At 42.2% G+C, this 19,657-nt stretch overlaps 1 long non-coding RNA gene across 1 annotated transcript in view; it reads right to left on the bottom strand.

Annotated features, from left to right (window-relative positions):
- LOC142818849 (uncharacterized) overlaps positions 1–19,657 on the bottom strand; it is a 110,362-nt gene that overhangs the window by 32,834 nt on the left and 57,871 nt on the right. Inside the window, exon 2 of the long non-coding RNA XR_012896518.1 lies at positions 11,561–11,652. This is a non-coding gene — a long non-coding RNA (uncharacterized LOC142818849). The remainder of the gene's footprint in view (positions 1–11,560; positions 11,653–19,657) is intronic.

The raw sequence follows: 19,657 nt of genomic DNA, 5'->3' as shown, positions 1-19,657 counted from the left end.
TATGTGAGGGAGGGACGGCACAAGCCCCTGGGTGACAGGGCTTCCCCCCTAGCCTGCACTCTTCCCTTCCCCTGGGCATGGACTGCAGTCCCCCCCGCCCCGAGGGCCTTACCTGCATCAAGACGGCACCCACTGTGGCCCTGCCCACCCCAAACTGGATTGCCACCGAGCGGTAGCTGTCTGGGGTGGCCAGCTTGCACAGGGTGATAGAGACCCTTTTGTTGACGGAGATGGCGGGCTGCAGTTGGGTATTGCATCTGCGGAGCACAGGGATGAACCAGGCACTCAGCTCCAGGAACGTCCACTTCCAAATCCGAAAGTTCTGGAGCCACTGCTGGTCATCCCATTGCTCCAGCAACAGCCAGTCCCACCAATCGGAAATGGTGTCGAGTCTCCAGTCTCACCTCTCCATGGTGGGGTAAGGATGCCACAGAGAAGCCACTGCAACCAGGGAGAGGGAATCCGGTGTCGAGCTTGTGCAGGAATATTGAGGCAGTGTAAAGCAGCAGCTGCACACACTCCACAATGGCCGTGTGGGGCCAGAGCAGGCACAGGGCCATCCCTGGCTCCATGACACAACAAGTAGAAGTGAAAAGTCACCAAAGGCACTAGGGCACAAGCTGTGGTGTCCAAAGAGGCTGAGGGCAACCACAACAAGCATTGCTACAGCTTTCAGTCCCCACAAAAGGTCCCAAAGCACGCAGCAGCAGAGAAACGGCTGTCCAAGGAGATCCCTTTAAACATGTGTCTCAGTGGGGCTCCTGGAAGGTTCTGGTGCCCTTTTGCCCTGTCCTAAGTGGTTCCGGGGGGGAGGTCTTTGTGCAAGAGCATCCCGCCAGTGTGGACACGCTCTTGCACAAGAACTTTTGCGCAAGAAGCCTGCAGTGTAGACGTAGCCTTCTTGTTTAATTGTTCACAAGGAATAAAGCTACAGCTACACGACAGGCTTCTTGCGTAAGATGCCTTTTGTGCAAAACCTTCTAGTGCAAGAGCACGTCTACACCTCAAAGCACATGGTAAAAGCGATGCGCTTTTGCTCAAAAGAACATCCACATTGCATGGACACTCTTGTGCAAGAAAGCTCTGATGGCCATTCGCAGAATGGCCATCGGAGCACCTGTGCTTTTTCCCAAAGGGGTTTCTTGTGCAAGATTCCTCTGGATCATCCATACTTGCCTTTTTGCACAAGAACTCCTGTGCAAAAGGGAGTTATGCCTCGTAAAAGGAGGTTTACCTACGGCGTAAAAAGCCCTCTCTTCTGCTGTTTTACTCTTGATTTCCTCGCGCAAAAGCACATTTGAGGTGTGGATGCTCCATGGGTTTTTGCACAAAAACAGCTGTTTTTGCGCAAAAACCTTGCAGTGTAGACGTAGCCTAAGAGTGCAGGCAGTCCCCTAGTTATGCGGATCCGACTTATGTCGGATCCGTACTTACGAACGGGGCTTTTCTCGCCCCAGAGGACGCGGGCGGCGGGACCGCCCAGACGCGCCGCGGTACCGCCGCCCGCATCCTCCGGGGCGAGAAAAGCTGCTCTGTGTCTCGGTCCCACTGCCCGCGTTTCCATGGTCTGCTGGGGGGGGGGGCTCAGCTAATGTGCCCCCTCCCCCAGCAGACCAGGCTTTTCTCGGGACGCCTGTGGTAGAGCAGCTGGGGCGCTGCCGGTTGATCCCGCAGTGCTGCTCCTCGGCGCTACTGGACCAACCCGGCAGCACCCTAGCTGCTCTGCCCCAGGCGTCCCCAAGTCAGCCGCTGCTGAAACTGACCAGCGGCTGACTACAGGAAGCCCGGGGCAGAGAAACTCTGCCTCGGGCTTCCTGTAGTCAGCCGCTGGTCAGTTTCAGCAGCGGCTGAATCTGGACACCAGTTCCGACTTAAGTACAAATTCAACCTAAGTACAAACCTACAGTCCCTATCTTGTACGTAACCCGGGGACTGCCTGTACTTCTACAGGTTGAACCTCTCTGGTTCAGCACCCTTAGGACCTGACTGGTCCTGAACCAGAGAATTTTCTGGATCATGGGAGGTCAATATTTTCTAGCAGCATTACCCACACTACCCCACTTGCTGGGCTCTTAAAAGACATTTAGGAGGTAAATTAGAGCTAAATAACAGCACAGAACTCTGAGAGCCAGGACTAATGACTATAAACAAACTTTATGGGACTGTGGCGGACATCTGGCCAACTAAAATCATGTTGGACCACAGATTTGACCAGACCAGAGAGTGCTGGACTAGAGAGATTCAACTTGTATCAAACAATTTCCCAGCCACCTTTTCCCTAGTTCATTTCAGCTCAAGTCTAAACACTTTGTGATTGTCCCACTTGAGATCAGAATTCATCCATGCAGAGTTCTATCTGGACAGAAAACTTCTATTTTTGCCTTGTTATTAACCCCTGAGTACGACCCATAGTGAATATTAGACCGAAGGACTGATTACAAAATGTAAGCAAATTTCTTAGTTTATAAAACAAAAGCCTAATTCCTTTTGCTTTTTCTTTCAATGGTTGCTCTCCAGCTCAGGCCAGGAAAGTTGGAACTTCTGCATATTAAAAGCCCATTCTAGTGAATAGTGAAAATGTACTGCAAGATAATATTTTGTTAAGATCAGTCATTTCTGACCCTAACCTTTTCTGAGGAACAAAGAACAGGTCTATGCAATTGGGAGTTCATGTGCTATAGTTTTATAGCAGTATAGCTCTCCTGACTTCAGATTATTTATTTTACTGGTGCGAGGTCAAAATCCAACCCAGTTTGCATAATTTAATTCTAGGTCTTTTCAGTTGCAAATGGAACAGATTTTTATTTAAACCCACAAGTGAGTGTCATTATCTACAAATCTGCTCATAAATGTTTTGGCAACTGAAAAAAAGAACCCACCACACACATGTGCAGAAGAAGCCATTAGGATTAAAACACTTCAATTCATGTCATTCATCAACATCTCTGCTCATCCAATAAAATTTGCCATTGGTACAGGCAATTGTGATGGTTATTCTCTGTACTTTTCAGCAACACATTTTTCTGATTAAAACCATGAACAAACTGGCAGTAGTAAGAGATAGAAAAGACCTATTATTTCATCAAGTCCACCTCCCTTCCAAGGCAGGATATTATCTCTGGCAGAGGTTATAGCAGACACTAAACTGTTCCCACACTACGTTTTAGCCAAAAGTCTGAATAGAAAGATCCTTGTAGAGATGTCACAATATTTTACTTAAGGAAAAAAAGCAGCCATTTTGGCACTTTTTAAAATTCACGCTTATAATTTCAACAGTTATAATCTCGTGGCCTAGGCAAGCTAAGGCTTTAAGGGCCTAGTCTAGTGTAATTTTCACAGAGGAACTATAGACATATAGTTGTTACTAATCTGGGTAGTTTCATTTAAAATAACAAGGTTTCAGTGAGATTTCCACACCCACATCCCAAAAAGGTATCTGCATATCGAGTGTCACACTATAGTGTGGTCCACAACTGTGACTGCTTCCCTCAGTGCAGACTGTCAAAAATGGGCAAAAGCTTCAGAGGGGTAGCTGAGTTAGTCTGTAACAGGATAAACTTTTAAAAACAACAATAGACTAGTAGCACCTTAAAGACTAACAAAACATGTAGGCTACGTCTGCACTGGCATGATTTTCCGGAAATGCTTTTAACAGAAAAGTTTTCCGTTAAAAGCATTTTTGGAAAAGTGCATCTAGATTGGCAGGACGCTTTTCCGCAAAAGCACTTTTTGTGGATTGCGTCCGTGGCCAATCTAGACGCGCTTTTCCGCAAAAAAGCCCCGATCGCCATTTTCGCGATTGGGGCTTTTTTGCGGAAAACAAATCTCAGCTGTCTATACTGGCCCTTTTGTGCAAAAGTTTTTCGGAAAAAGACTTTTGCCTGAACGGGAGCAGCATAGTATTTCTGCAAAAGCACTGACTATCTTACATGAGATCGTCAGTGCTTTTGCAGAAATTCAAGCGGCCAGTGTAGACAGTTGGCAAGTTTTTCCGTAAAAGCAGATGATTTTGCAGAAAAACTTGCCAGTCTAGACACAGCCACAGATGGTATCATGAGCTTTTGTGGGCACAGGCCACTTCTTCAGATGACAGATGAAAAATAGGGCAGATTCCCCAAGCGGTAGTATGTTTGATAGTCAGGTTTTCCCAAATCAGTAACAAATGGGAACTCCTGGATCATTATAACAGCCTTGCCATGGAGTCATACAGATAGACTTTTAGAGGACAGTGTTTTTCAACCTGCAGTCCAGGGATCACAGAGGGTCCACAGAGCATTCAAAATTTTGTAGGCATCCAAACATGAAAAATCTTTTAAAACCACTGCTATACACTCTCTAGTCTATCTTGCCATCCAGGCAAACTGGACACACAAAATAATAATCATACAACACTTCAATTATTTCCCATCCCAACAGGCCAGTCCTCTACCCTAGGTCAATTGGAATCCTAGACCTTACACCAAAGATAAAGCTTATAACCAATCCAGAATACATTATCTGAAGGCTTATTAACTAGGAAAGAGAAATAAGAGTTGTTTATGGGCTAAAGCAAGGAAACAGGAACAAATGAATCAAAATCCTAAGACGGACAGCGTTATAGTGATCTATCACTTCAAAGTGGCTTTTAGAGCAGAACCAGGAGGCAGCCCTCGGGGATCTCTTGCCTCAGTTTGGCATGTCTGCTGTTTGCATTCTTACAGGGTCAGAGAGATGAAAAATCCCTACATCAGCTATTTTTAGTTCCCTCTTCCAGCATTCAAAATGATAGAACAAGATCTCCTGCATGGATGGGAAAACTAACAATGTTGTTGTTGTATAATGGCCCACTTAAAAATAGATAGTCCTCCGGCATGGGTGGAGGATAGGGACGACAATTCTAGTGCCTGGGTTCACAACCTCAGAGCAAAAATTTCTGAAAGCTATAAAGCAAACTTATCTCATTTTCTTAAATCTAACATACAGATGAACTGGGCTGGTCTCCAGTTGTGAATTTGTCAGTTCTTATTTGTTATCTGCAGTCTTCGCAAGAGCTGGCACTAGGTTTGCCAGTGTCACATAGGGCTCTTAGGCCAAGATTTTCAAAAGTAACTTCTGATCTGAAGAAGTGGGCTGTGCCCATGAAACCATCTACATGTTTTGTTAGTCTATAAAGTGCTACCAGACCAGTTTTTGTTTTTTAAGTTTATCCTGTTCAGATTAACTCGGCTACCCTGAAGCTTCTGATTTTAAGTGTCCAACTTGAAAGATCTCTTAAGGGACCCAATTTTCAGAAAATTTTAAACAGAGTCCCTCTCTGATAATGAGGATCCTCTAAGGATTTCGAAGATGGCACTTGGCCTAATTTGATACTGCTTGTTTGAATCATCCACACTGTCTTTCAATATAAGAGTGCTGGGATTTCAGCTCAAGAGCTGATCCTTCTGAGGGAAACTGGAAATGCCAGGGGAACTGGTGGGGAGAGAATGATGAGATCAGGAGGAAAGAGGATTATGGATGAAAAGGATGAAGGCTGTGATAGAAAAGGAAAGGATAGAAGGCCTCGCACCCTAGACATGAGTGTCTTTGATCCATAGAATTCTCACCACCCTCACCATGCGTAATGCTATTAAGCACTCACTTCATGACGAATAGTAATAGAGATGTAGCCGTGTTAGTCTGGTCTTGCTGAAACAAGACCAGACACTTCATGATGTCTTTTGTCTACGTTTTCACTTGTACTTGTGATGAGACAGTCACACAGTAGCCACTCCTCTTCTCACAACGAGCACTCCCAGAAGAGACAATAAAATATCCAGCTGTTACCAAGACATCAGCAGAAGCCCTACAGGGCAGGAGGGTGTGTATAAGAATACCTCAATCTTCATTCCCTCCCCCAAATTCTCAGTTTAAATATTCCCTTTACTTCATATTATCATATTGAGAAAATTTATATAGCAGTTTATTCTTCTCCCGACTTCCCTCTCAATAAAGCCATCACCAGTGAAAGACTGCTCATGACCTTTGTCACCCCTTTTAATGTAGGCTGCTTGAAGTGGATATGCACCTTTAAACATCTACAAAGGTTTCCTTTCCCCCTTAACATTCTTGTATAATGGTTTCCCTACAATTAAGGAATTATGAAGGCTCCCATCAATATGTCTTTGTTAAATTTACTATCTCCATATATCAATATCGCTCAAAAGAATGTACTGTTAAGTTTGATTTTGAAATATGAGTATTTTTCTATAGCTACTACAAATATTTCATTATTGGTCGCAACTGCGGATCACTTTTTCAAATAAGAGAAGAACCTTCACCCAAGGCTCAAAGCAAAAATAAATAAATAGCTAAATAAATAAACAAACAAACAAATAAATAAAAATAGTAGTTTGTAGGGCCATTTTTAAAATCTTAAATCAGTATATAATAATTAAGAGGTAACTGTATTCAATTAATATAGGGATTAATGGTAGTATAACTCAGATCAGAACCTGGCCTTTACACTCTCCTCTCCAATACACATTTAAAAAAAAATATAATCTGCTCCTCTTGTTTTTTGGTTTCTACAAGAAACACAAGAAAAGATACTTACTCCTTTTGTAGAAAAATGGCTCCCTACACTCATGCAGAGCCTCACTGAAGTCAGCAGCTCTTACGACTGTTACTTCTGAGGGAATTCTGTACCAAAAAAACAAAATTCTGTACACAATAGTTTAAAAGTTTGCAAATTTTATATGTGAGGGTATGTCTAGACTACATGCCTCTGTCGGCAGAGGCATGTAAAATAGACTACCCAACATAGTCAATGAAGCGGGGATTTAAATATCCCCAGCTTCATTAAAATAAAAATGGCCACCACGCTGTGCTGGATCAGCTGATTGTCGGCACAGCGCAGCAGTCAAGATGTGGATCGGTCAAAAGGGGAAGCCTTTGTCGACCGCTCCTGTAAACCTCGTTTCACAAAGCATAAGGGAGCAGTCGACAAAGGTTTCCCCTATCGACCGATCTGCGTCTTGACTGCTGCGCTGTGCCGACAATCAGCTGATCCAGCACAGCGTGGTGGCCATTTTTATTTTAATGAAGCCGGGGATATTTAAATCCCCACTTCATTGACTATGTCTGGTAGCCTATTTTACATGCCTCTGCCGACAGAGGCATGTAGTCCAGACATACCCTGAATTAATACATGGGGAAGCTCCAACCTGACAGTGGGGAGCACAGGCCACTGAGTGCACAGAGGTAAGAGATGATCCTGCAGCCCTCCATCTCCAAGGACACAGACTTGGCAGTGAGACTGCACCTGACCCTGACATAGTGCAAGGGACAAGTGTGCCCCAGAAACACACCAAGGCCCTTCTCTGCCATGCCTAGTGCACTACATGAAGGTAGACAGGCTCATCCTAGCAAGATCCAAATGTGAAGGAGCTTAGTCCGGTGAGATCCAGACATGGAATTAGCAGATTCCGTGTGGCAGTGGCTCAATGGGGAGATCTAAATGTACAGGGGCTCATTGGAGGTTCTGAGTGTGGAGGGATCCAGGTGGAGGTGATTGGAGCTGTGGGGAAGAGAAAGTCTGGGTATTAAAAAGTGGTGCGCAGTCGGGGGGAGGTGATTGGGGGTGTGGAGCTCAGCAGAGAGGTCTGAGTGCTGGGGGATTGGGACTCATTGGGCTAGGAGTTCTAGTGTAGGGGGTCTCAGCAAGAGGTAGTCTGGGTGCAGGGATAAGGGTCTGGCTGCAGGAGGTGAATCTCAGCAGGGTGGGGATTCAGATGTAGGAGGAGGGTTTAATGGGGAGGTTATGGGTGCAGGTGTGTGCGGCTCAATGGGTGTCTGGATACTGGTGGTCCAGACACATGGATGGCAGGTAGGGGAAGCAGTACTCCATTCAGTGACCTTCCCGCCTCTGCTGAGGGCAGGAACAAGGGGAGGGAAGAGCTTTCTGCAGCAGGAAAAGTTTCTGCGGGGGTGGGGGGGAGGAGTTCTCACCTGATGTGTTCAGGGGAAGATGTTGTCCCATCATCCTCTGCCCCAGTTCAACCAGGATTAAGCAGTTGGTTCCAGTGCAGGATAGGAGCCACCCACCAGGACTTCCTTAGCCCCACCTCCTGCTGTGATTTACCTCTCTGCCATCTTTTCTGGGTGCCTGAAACAACACGCCTGTGCTCTGCTAAGCAGGGGCATGTATTCCCTTTGCTTCTGTGTCAGAAAGTCATTTTTCTGCAGGGAAGCAAAGAAATCTGTGGGAGAATATGAACTCCGCACACGTGCAGTGGTGCAGAATTCCCCCAGGAGCAAATGGCTTAGGGATCCACTCATACATTGTAGTTGTGGTGAGAAAAACACCTCAGCAGCCCAACACTGTATAGCATTTAATTTCAGAAAGGGAAACTACATAAAAATGAGAAGGATCGTTAAACAGAAATTAAAAGATACAGTGACAAAATTAAAATCTCTGCAAGCTGCATGGAAACATTTCAAAGACACCATAATAGAGACCTATGTTAAATGTATACCCCAAATTATATAATGCAGTAAGAGAACCAAAAAAGTGCCACTGTGGTTTAACAACCAAGTAAAAGAAGCAGGGACAGATAAAAAGACATCTTTTAAAAAGTAGAAGTCAAAATCCTAGTGAGGAAAATAGAAAGGAGCATAAACGTTGTCAAATTAAGTGTAAAAATATAATAAGAAAAGCCATGAGTCTGTCCTGGGACCAATCCTATTCAACTTATTTATAAATGATCTAGAGAAAGGGGTAAACAGTGAGGCGGCAAAATTTGCAGATGATACCAAACTGCTCAAGATAGTTAAGACCAAAACACACTGTGAAGAGCTTCAGAAAGATCTCATCAAGCTAAGGGATTGAGGAAACAAAATGGCAAATGAAATTTAATATTGATAAATGTAAAGTAATGCACATTGGAAAAAATAATCCCAACTATACGTACAATATGATGGGGACTAATTTATCTACAACTACTCAAGAGAGAGATCTTGGAGTCATTGTAGATAGTTCTCTGAAAACATCCACTCAGTGTGCAGCGGCAGTCAAAAAAGCAAATAGAATATTAGGTATCATTTAAAAAGGGATAGAGAATAAGATAGAAAATATCTTAATGCCTCTATATAAAACCATGGTGCGCCCACATCTTGAATACTGCATACAGATGTAGTCGGCTTATCTCAAAAAGGATATATTGGCATTGGAAAAGGTTCAGAAAAAGGCAATAAAAATGATTAGGCATTTGGAACGGGTCCCGTATGAAGAGAGATTAAAAAGACTTGGACTTCTCAGTTTAGAAAAAAAGGAGATTAAGCGGGGGAGGGGGGGTATGATAGAGGTCTATAAAATCATGACTGGTGTGGAAAAAGTGAATAAGGAAAAGTTATTTACTTATTCCCACAATATAAGAACTAGGGGTCACCAAATGAAGTTAATCGGCAGCAGGTTTAAAATAAACAAAAGAAAGTTTTTCTTCACTCAGTGCACAGTCAACCTGTGGAACTTCTTGCCAGAGGATGTGGTGAAGGCTAGGACTTTAACAGGGTTAAAAAAGAGCTAGATGGATCTAATCTCCATGAATCTAGCACTGGCTATTAGCCAGGATGGGTAGGACTGGCATCCCTAGCCTCTGTTTCTCTGTCTGTAGGTGACAGGAGAAGGATCATGTGAAGATTACCTGTTGTGTTCCCTCCCTCTGGAGGATCTGATATTGGCCACTGTCAGCAGACAGGATACTGTGCTGGATGGACCATTGGTCTGACCCAGTATGGCCTCCTTATGTTCTTTTGTTCTTAACTTGCAGGCTTAAAATGAAAGGCCTGATCCAATGCCCAGTGAAATTAATAGCACAATTTTCATTATTTCAGTGGATCTTGGTACAGGCCTTAAATACCATAGGAAAACCAGCTCTTAAAAGATTTCCAGAGTAGACACTGAAGGCCCACCAGAGTCAAATTCACCAGAAAATTATTTAAAATTCACTTATATGTTCTTAGATTTGATTATGTAGGAAGGAGGCAAAATGGCTTGCTTCTGAGCTTTAGAAAAAGTATATATATTTCTATTATAAAATATAATAAAAAATATTACATTTTTGTTTGACTTTAGGCAGTGGAATCTACAAATGGAAGGAGAGAAATTTCTGTTTGATAAATTTAACAACTATATTGTGGTTAAATCAGAAGAGTTCTTCCCATAAAGGTTAACAATGGATAATTACTTGCTCAGGAAATCACTAAAATGACATGGTTTTGCTGCTTTGTTTTCACTGAAGTTTTATGATGCTCCCTTCTTGCCACTTATAAATGAAACAAATGAGGTTAGATGGCAAAGATTATGAAATGAATTAACAATAATGAGTTTAGTAACTAAAAACATTAGTAGAGAAAATTGAGTTGACCTTACTTTTATAATTATTCATTTTCTTAATTGTTTTTTTCTGGAATAATTGGAATGAAATTAAATAATACTAAGTACAAGCTTCACATGAGAACATATATTTGGCACAGATTAATAACATCCCCAAATACAAATTCAGTTGCCAGTTTGAGGTCATCCAGCTTGTGAATGCCTGTGTAGAACAGTGATTTGGCTATTGAAATGTTAAGTCAGGAAGCCAGTCTTTCAGGTAGGCCTGATCTTCAGGACTGATGCACATTTATTTTCCTAACTGCAATGGAAATGGTATATGAGTTAACATATCCTATTGTACCCACTGTCAGTAGCCCAAAGCTAGTGAGGGAAGCGGCAATTTGAATTAACCTTTGAGGATCACCATGGTTTATCTTCCAGTAAAACTCATGCTATGTAATCCCACTAATGTCAATAGCTCAGGGCTTGTCTCCACTTACTGGAAGATCAACACTGCGGAGACTGATCTCTCGTGGTTCGATTTAGAGTGTCTGGTAAGGACCCTCTAAATTGAATGCTGGTGGTGCCGCCATTGACCCTGCTACTCTACCAGATTGCAAGGAGTAAGGAGAGTTTCTGCCATCAACTTCCCATAGTGGAGATGCTGTGGAAATTCAACTTAAGATACCTCAATTCCAGCTATGCTATTCATGTAGCTGGAGTTATGTATTAGGTCAACTTTCTCCTGTAGAGACCTGGCCTTGGTTATATCAAAACAGTAATACCCAGGACAGCAGGTCTCTAGGGGTACAGACTGCAAGCTTCTTTAAAAAGAAGCTTTTTTGAAAGAGATCTTAAAAAAAAAATTCTGAAAGGGAGTGTGGACGCTATCTCACATTTCAGCTGTGATTACTATGGATGGAGTGGCCATCAGGGCATCTGTTCTTTTTCCTGGAGACCTCTTCTTTCAAAAAACCTCTCTCTTCCACATCCACATGCCTTTTTCCGAAAGAGCTCTTTCGGAAAAGGCATTATTTCCTCGTAGAATGAGGCTTACCAATGCTAGAAAAACCTCTGTGTTCTTTCGATTTTCTTTCGAAAGAATGCAATAGCAGTGTGGACGTAAGTGAAGTTTTTTCGGAAAAAAAGTCTGCAGTCTAGACGCCAAATGCCCTTCTTATAAGAGGGAGCTGTGAAGGAGTGAGAGATACAGTCCAATTAACTCACCTTTCAGCCAATTAGTTCATAAATCCCATTGGGCCCATGGAATCACTTGCATAAGTAAGTATTAGTGTGAGCAAGCCTTGTACAATCAGTTCCTGTGTGATCAAGAGAGAATACAATGACTTCAGTGAGCTGATAAAAGCTGAGTCCTCTCAAGACCAGAGTTATAACCCTTAATATTTGTGCAGTAGAAAACTCTGGTGTTTTACATAAATGCCACGTATTATTTAATCTCTCCCACATCCTAGCCACTTCATTTCAGAACGATGCTTCCTACTGAAAAGATCAGTCCTACTTTGTATTTCTTGGAACAAAATTTTGTAGAAAAGGAAACAAAGTGGAGTTAAAATGAATTAAATGTTGCTGTGGAAAAGTTAAAATGCTGAAAGCAAAGTTTAGGGCAGGGATGAAGCACCAGTGTTGGCTTCCTATGGTTGGGGGAGGAGCCCTGAGCCTTGCAGGCAGGGATTACCCAATAGGCACACTAAGCACTTGCTTAGGGCACCAGCAAAGCAGGGGCACAAAAAAAAAAAAAAAAAAAGAGAGATTTTACGTCATAGTATCGTTTTATTTTGAATTAATATGAGGGGGCACCATAATCTTTTCAGTGATTAGGGACTCTAAAGGCTTTAATCCGGCCCTGCTTGCAGGCTGGAGTCAGGCAAGCCAGAACGGGATCCGACTCATGGGCCCTGCCTGGTGGGGGATGAAGTAGCTCTACGTGCTGCTGCTGCCCCTCCTCCCAGCTGGCATAGTAAAGCACTGCCTGGAGGCTTTTCCCCCACAAAATTTACTAGCTGAAGCCCCACTATGCTCTGATGTTCAAAGGGAATTGGGAAGGGTCTTTCTGCTTCTCCATTGGGGGCCATATCAGTGAGGGAATTTTAAATGTTTGCTTCTCACTTGTGACTGCTGACTGATTTTTCTGTATCAATGGCCCCCCTGACCCAAAAAAGGTTCCCCACCCCAGGTTTAGGGTAAAGAAATCCTCTTTAAAGAAAAAAAGTTGTACGTCATTCTAAAGTGCCCCTCCTTAGCTACTTTACCTGAGGAACTTAATTCTTTACAAATTATCAATGTGATTGAAATAAAGACTCAAAAATAACCCTTTGTAAATGGGGAAATTGAGATTCTGATACCTGCCTAGGTTCCAGGCATATTTGTGGTTGAGTGAAAAATGGAACCCAGAACTCTGAGTCCTATACCTCAATCATAGACCTCAGCTGACCTGGTGTCAGGTTACCCTGAAAGCCTTTCAGAACGTTCTGTTTGAGTTTCAGTGGGAATTTTGGAGTTGATCAGACCAGAATCTCAAACAAAAACCCATGTGCAGCACAGGCTCCAAAAGGCCCCTGTGAATCAATTGCCACCCTGTTCCACACAGCTTCAGTTCCATTATTAAATTAAATTAAAAATACCAACAAATGGGTAAACTGATTGTCACTGAGCCGAGCTACACGTTGTGTTCAATTTGATACACTACCTCGCAGTGACTTTCAAATGGGGAAATGGGAATTAGTGGTGCTCCCTCTCCAATTACTAATTCTGCCGAAACACAAACAGCTCAGCAAAGGGACTCAGCAGCCGCTCTCAGGCTTCTTATAAACAAACAGACTTAATAGTTGAGAGTATATTCAGAATAAAGCAGGCCTTTGTTTTTTCATGGTACCCTCAAGTTCTTTCATTTCTTTGTCAATACATTTAATAATTGATTGTTAAAAATAAAAAAAAGCCACAATGCAATAGCATAAGAACAATGCCCAGTTTAAATGTATTTGAAGCGTATTTTGTGCTGTCATGTAAGTGGTGTCCCATTTATACACACAAGGAATAGTTTTCTTTTCAGCTGGGTACATGCCTGTGGCACAGTTTGTAGCAGTTTTTCTGGGCCAAACCCTGAACTTGGCATAGTGGAGGAGACACAGAACCCTGTCAGAGCCTCACGGCCCAAGCATGCTCTGACTCCTGTCTTCCTCCCCTCTGAATGCTGCTCCAGTGCTGACCAGGGAGGTTTCTCCTCAGACATGGCTGGGCAACTGTACTACTGCAGCCCCATCCCACTGCGCACCACACCCAAAAGATGGTCTCTGCGATTGCCCCCTTGAAATGGGAGTGATACCAGAGAAAGCATCTCCCCACATGGTCTCAGTTTCAAAGGCCCCTTATCCTGCTTTCCATATGCAGGAGCCAGCTCCATCCATGGGGGAGTCTGTGTTACCTCTCCGGTCACTCCCAGGGTGGACACAGGGGGCGGCTGGATCACCCACACCACAACAGATAATAAGGGGCTGAAAGTGGGACTCAACTACTGGCTTTAGATATGGACCAGAGCACTGACAGAGACATCACCTGAGGTGGTTCAGGAGAATAGCCCATCCCACAGGACAATTATGGGTGAGTAGAGAAGCAGACACCCTATAGCCCCTTTCCACTCTCCATTGACTGCTTTACACTATGTGGTACATTGCTATATACCATGAGCATATTATTTATCTCAGTCATTACTGCCATCTGAGTGGAGGCTGGTCACAGACAAAGGTGGTTAAGCAAAAAAGTGATACAAAATATGGTGTCAGGCTCTAGGGAATGAAGAAAGATCATCCTATATCTGACTCAAACTAACTTAAGCAAGGACTATCTGCCTGCCTGGCCGGAGGAGTCTCTTTTTTTAGTGCAGATGGAAAGTACCTTACCTTCATGGATCCTATTCAGCAAGGGTATGTCTACACTACCCCGCTAGTTCGAATTAGCGGGGTAATGTAGGCATACCGCACTTGCAAATGAAACCTGGGATTTGAATTTCCCGGGCTTCATTTGCATAAGCGGGGCTCCGCCATTTTTAAATCCCCGCTCGTTCGAACCCTGTGCCGCGCGGCTACACGGGGCACGAACTAAGTAGTTCGAACTAGGCTTCCTAGTTCGAACTACCGTTACTCCTCGTGGTTACCCTCCTAGTTACCCTCCTAGTTCGAACTAGGAGGGTAGTGTAGACATACCCCAAGGTACTTAAGCCTATGCCTAACTATAAACATGTGAGCTCTACACAATGGAGTGTAACTGTAGCCAAAACAGACATAGATTTACAAAATAATTCATCTTCCACATAAACGGACACACATTCAGTCCACATGTGGGAGGGATGCTGAGCTTTTAGAACATAACAATTGCCATACTGGATCGGATCATAGTCCATCTCGTTCTGATCCAGTGGTAGCTGTTGGGGAGAATGTACCAAACAGGGCAATCAGAGAGTGATCCACACCCCTGTCTTCCACTCCCAGTTTCTAGTTGTCAAAGGTTTCAGATCACACCAACCATGAGTTGCATTCCTGACATGTTGTTTCATAATCGCTGATGGACCTAGCCTCTGTGAATGTATGTAATTTTTTTTTAATTTCAGCTGTACATTTGGCCATCACAACATTCCATGACAATGAGATCCACAGGATAATTTTGTGGAAAAAATACTTCATCTTGTTTGTACTAAGCCAATAAAATATTAGCTTCACCTGGCAACACTACTGTATTGTGTGAAATGGTAAATTATATTTTGCTTCATTTTTCTCACATCATTCATGATTTTATAGACTTTTATGAAATCCTCCCAACTTGTTTCTTTTCAAAGATGAACAGCCCCTATCTTTTAGTCTCTCCTCAAATGGCAGCTTTTCCCTGCTCATGATCATCTTTGTTGCTCTTCTCTGATCATTTTCCAATTCCATTATACCCTTTTTGATATGAGATAACCAGAACTGGAAACAATATTCAATATTTGGGTGCACCAGGGATGTAAACAGTGGCATTATGATATTTTCCATCTTATTTTCCAACCCTTTCCTAATAGTTCCTAATAGCCTTTTTGATTGCTTGACTTTAAGATCTTTCTTGGATGGTAAATGCTAACATTCTATGTGTATAATGGGATTATTTCCCCCCATGTGCATTCATTTGCACTTAGCAGCATTGAATTTCAACTGTCATTTTGTTGCCCAGTCATCCAGTTTTGTGAAATCCCATTGTAGGTCTACACAATCTGCTTTTACCTAACTATTTGGGGGAAAAATTGTATCATCTTCTGAAAATCTAGTCAGAAGTATCACAAAAGGAGTTGCTAAGTTCTGAGCATTTTGCTTAGTATTTGTGTGTCTAAATGAGAGATGATCCTTTTAGGAAATGTGATTCGGTCCAAGTCCAACTGAAAGGTAGTCAGGCAGATTTAATAAGGATATCTAACCTTATATAGTGCTTTTCATCCATGGATCACTTGCACTTTACAGTGTAGAAAAGTATTATCATCCCCATTTTACGGATGGAAAAACTGAGGCATGGAGTGGTTAAAATGATTTAGCCAAGATCACCCAGCAATGGGAGTAGAATTAAGGTACTAGGTTATACCACCCAGTCATTGGAACACTGAATCTGGGCTGGTCCCATGACATGGCTATTTGCTTTGTGTACCCTATTACTGACCTCAACAGGTGGTTAGGGTGAACAAACCCTTTATCTGTAGACCCATGAGGAAAATGATGATTGTGGATAGAAAATGGGAATATAAATATATCTCAAGGAAATATTTAATTGTATTTTATTTACAGAATAGGCCTAATTAGCATCAATAGCAACTGCATCCAGGCACACCTAAGGGCACTATTTGGTTTGTAGAAGTTCCACCCTATTATGCATCTATGGGAAATGCCAATGAAATATAACAAAATAACATGTCCTAATTTGTTGTGAATGTCTTGAACCACCTGATTTAACCAACTGATTACATGCTTCCAAATGATAACAGTCCAACAAAAGATCTCACTCAAAGATGTGTCATGAAAATCAAATTGGTCCATTCCTATTTATTATAATACAAAAAGAAGAAAAGCCAGATATTTCCTTAGAGTTTATCATATGCTGGCACATAACACTTGTGAATTTTATTCAAATTCATTTAAAATGACTTCTAATACACAGCCAGCAAGTTAAGGAATACATGGAATTCAAATGATCACCAGCCATTGACGATTTCTCAAGACACAGCTTTCAAATCACAAGCGAGGTATATTTTCCGTTAGGAATTCTACTTAAAAAATTAGATCTAATGACTAGCTGTTTTTCAAAATAAGACAGGTTTACTCAGGTTGTGAAATCAATTGACTCACATATCCTGAAAAGGGCAGATTTTATTTTTTTTGCACAAAAGCCTGTTTGAAATGGGCCAAGATACAGCAGCTCAACAAATCTCAGTTGTCATCAATTCTAGCTATCGGTGCATAGTTACTGGAGACAACTACAGGTTGAACCTCTCTAGTCCTGCAACTTTGGGATCTGAGTGGTGCCGAACTAGAGAATTTACCGAAGGTGGTCAATATTGTCTAACAGCATTACCAACACTTCCACTGCTTACTGGGATCTTAGAAGACATTTAGGGATAAATTAAAACTAAAGAACAGCCAGAACACTGAGAGCCTGTAAACAAATTTTATGGGATTGTTGGAAACTTGGCCACACCCATGATAAGTGGACATCTGGCTAACTAAAATAATACTGGACCACGGATGGTGCTGGACCAGAGAGTGCCAGATTAAAGAGGTTCAACCTGTAGTACACCTAATTGTTTAGGACCAATTGTGTCCTAAGCCAATTTATGATCCATTTGTGTGTTGGCACTAGCTATTTATGCCTCCTTAATCCTTCATAACTGCATTATGCTGACTGTGGAAAGTTGCAGGTTTCATAGAACTGCTACATACACGCTTGTGCAGATGGGTGGAGTCTGCACTCTGGTCACTGAATGTACCCATCAAAGTAGTTCCTATGGTCTACTGGAGAGCATTAGCAGCAACAGGTATAGAACATGATGGTGCACTCCTTCCCTGTAATAGTGAGGTGAGTAGGAGCAAGACTGCAATTAGTGCAGAGGCAAATAGGCTAATTGTAAAGATTTTTTAAATCTTTCTTGATGAATGGATTTTCAATTATATGACCTTGCCTCTGTAGTTATGCTTATTACAGTGTTACACTAACTATGAAGCAGTTAACACCTTGGGCTATGTCTAGACTGCAAGCCTCTTTCGAAAGAGGCTCTTTCAAAAGATACTTTCGAAAGAGCCTCTTTCGAAAGAGAGCGTCTAGACTGCACGTTGAACTTTCGAAAAAGCGGCTTGCTTTTTCGAAAGAAAGCATCCAGTGAGTCTGGATGCTCTCTTTCGAAGAAGCCCTATTTACATTGAAGAACGCCTTCTTTCGAAAGAGGAACTTTCGAAAGAAGGCGTTCTTCCTCATGAAATGAGGTTTACTGCCATCGAAAGAAAAGCCGCGTTCTTTCGATTTAATTTCGAAAGAACGCGGCTTGAGTCTGGACGCAGGTGAGGTTTTTTCGAAAAAAGGCTACTTTTTTCGAAAAAACCCCTGAGTCTGGACACAGCCTTGGAGACTAACAAAAAACATAGATAGTATCATGAGCTTTCATGGGCACATCCCACTTCTTGTGACCACAAAACCTCATGATCCTATCTATATTTTTTGTTAGTCTCTAAGGTGCTACAGGACCACTGTTTCTTTAAGCTTTTTTTAAAGTTACAGACCAACACGGCTACTCCCGACCCTCTTTAACTATGAAGCAGTTACATTCTCCTTAACTTGGATTTACTTTTGATTTTTCTGTTTTCAGTATCAAATAAACCTTGTTTTATTTAAAAAATATTGAAAATGGTGCTTGTTAGGTAAAGGACAATCAGCTGTTGGGGGCTCCCCAAGGAAAGAAATTACACACAAAGAAGGTACTACACTTAACGCTTTGTCAATGTGAGAGCAGGCAGAACTCGGTGTGGACATATAATGGGCAGGCTGTGTGTACGAAGCAGTGATCCAGTGGAGTTTTCAAAATTAAAATAATTCTTCTAAACATTTCCCAACGGAAGGAGGATCAAACCATTCTTTGTCATAGGTGTGTGTGTGAAAGGAGACAAACACACATACCTTGCTGTCTAAGTTGTTGGGGGAAGAGTTAGATACATTATACTGGAATGGACACCACAGTACCAATGCTCTGAATACTATTTCTTATATCACAAAGAATAATTCCCAGAAATCCTGAACAAGAGAGTAATGTTGAGGCATCTTTAGGACCATTTTACCTCACACTTTCCTGCCAAATGAAACTATTACTATGAGGAAGGAGGGAAGCTTAGGAATTAGCACATCAAGGGTGATGTGACTTGCCCTCTCCAAGAAGTAGTGAGCATTAGAGCTAGGTACTGAAGGTAAGTGGTTATACAAGTTAACAAGAAAGTTTCTATCTGGCTTTCTCTAACACTCTCTCTTACCCTCTTTCCCCTTCTTTTCATTGGCCTTGTTTTTGCTGATACTTTCAAGTTCATGTATTGAATAGTTCACCCCCAAGGTGGTATACACTCACACCTCTTTCATTCAGTTGCTGTAATGGGACTTGCAGAAAACATACACCGATATTTCTGCTCTCAACAAATCAGTAATTATCTGGCTTCTTAAATAGTGTTTTTTTAAATTAAGCAGCTTTTATGTAGAATTTAAAGCCACTTTCCAAATGAAGGAAAATGTTTCAATCAGTCGCTGGGTTTGATTTACAACCAATAATGCTGTGGACTGAACAAATGGAGATTGCTGACTAGCGAGAACAATGAACGTGTTAGTTAGCAGAATTAACAAGTGTGTTGTTTAACTGTAATGACAGCAATAAAACAGGAGATGTGACGTTGATACAGTCACAACTGAATCATAATGGATGAGATATTTACGGCAAAGCTGTTAAAACATTGAATAAAATATGGGAAGAGTAAAAGCAGATGTGGTTTTATTCTTCTGAGCTGAAGCTTGCAAAGTAAGAGATAGTATGAGTAATCATCACAGGTTCTAGTTCACAATGCATTAATAAATATTGATATGGTGCCAGTGCTGAAACTTTCCAGATACAGAAATAAAGTGAGAAAACCTGCTCTTGCATTATGTATTACTAACTTTAGATTTTTATGGCACACATGACAATATCCCATTATGATATTACACCCCTCCCTTTACTTCTACAGCTACAGATCGTGCAGGTTAAATGCACAGACTTTCCTGTGGGAA

Source organism: Pelodiscus sinensis, chromosome 18 (assembly GCF_049634645.1).
Source record: "Pelodiscus sinensis isolate JC-2024 chromosome 18, ASM4963464v1, whole genome shotgun sequence".
Lineage (NCBI taxonomy): Eukaryota > Metazoa > Chordata > Testudines > Trionychidae > Pelodiscus > Pelodiscus sinensis.
This window is presented reverse-complemented; position numbering and strand designations above follow the sequence as displayed.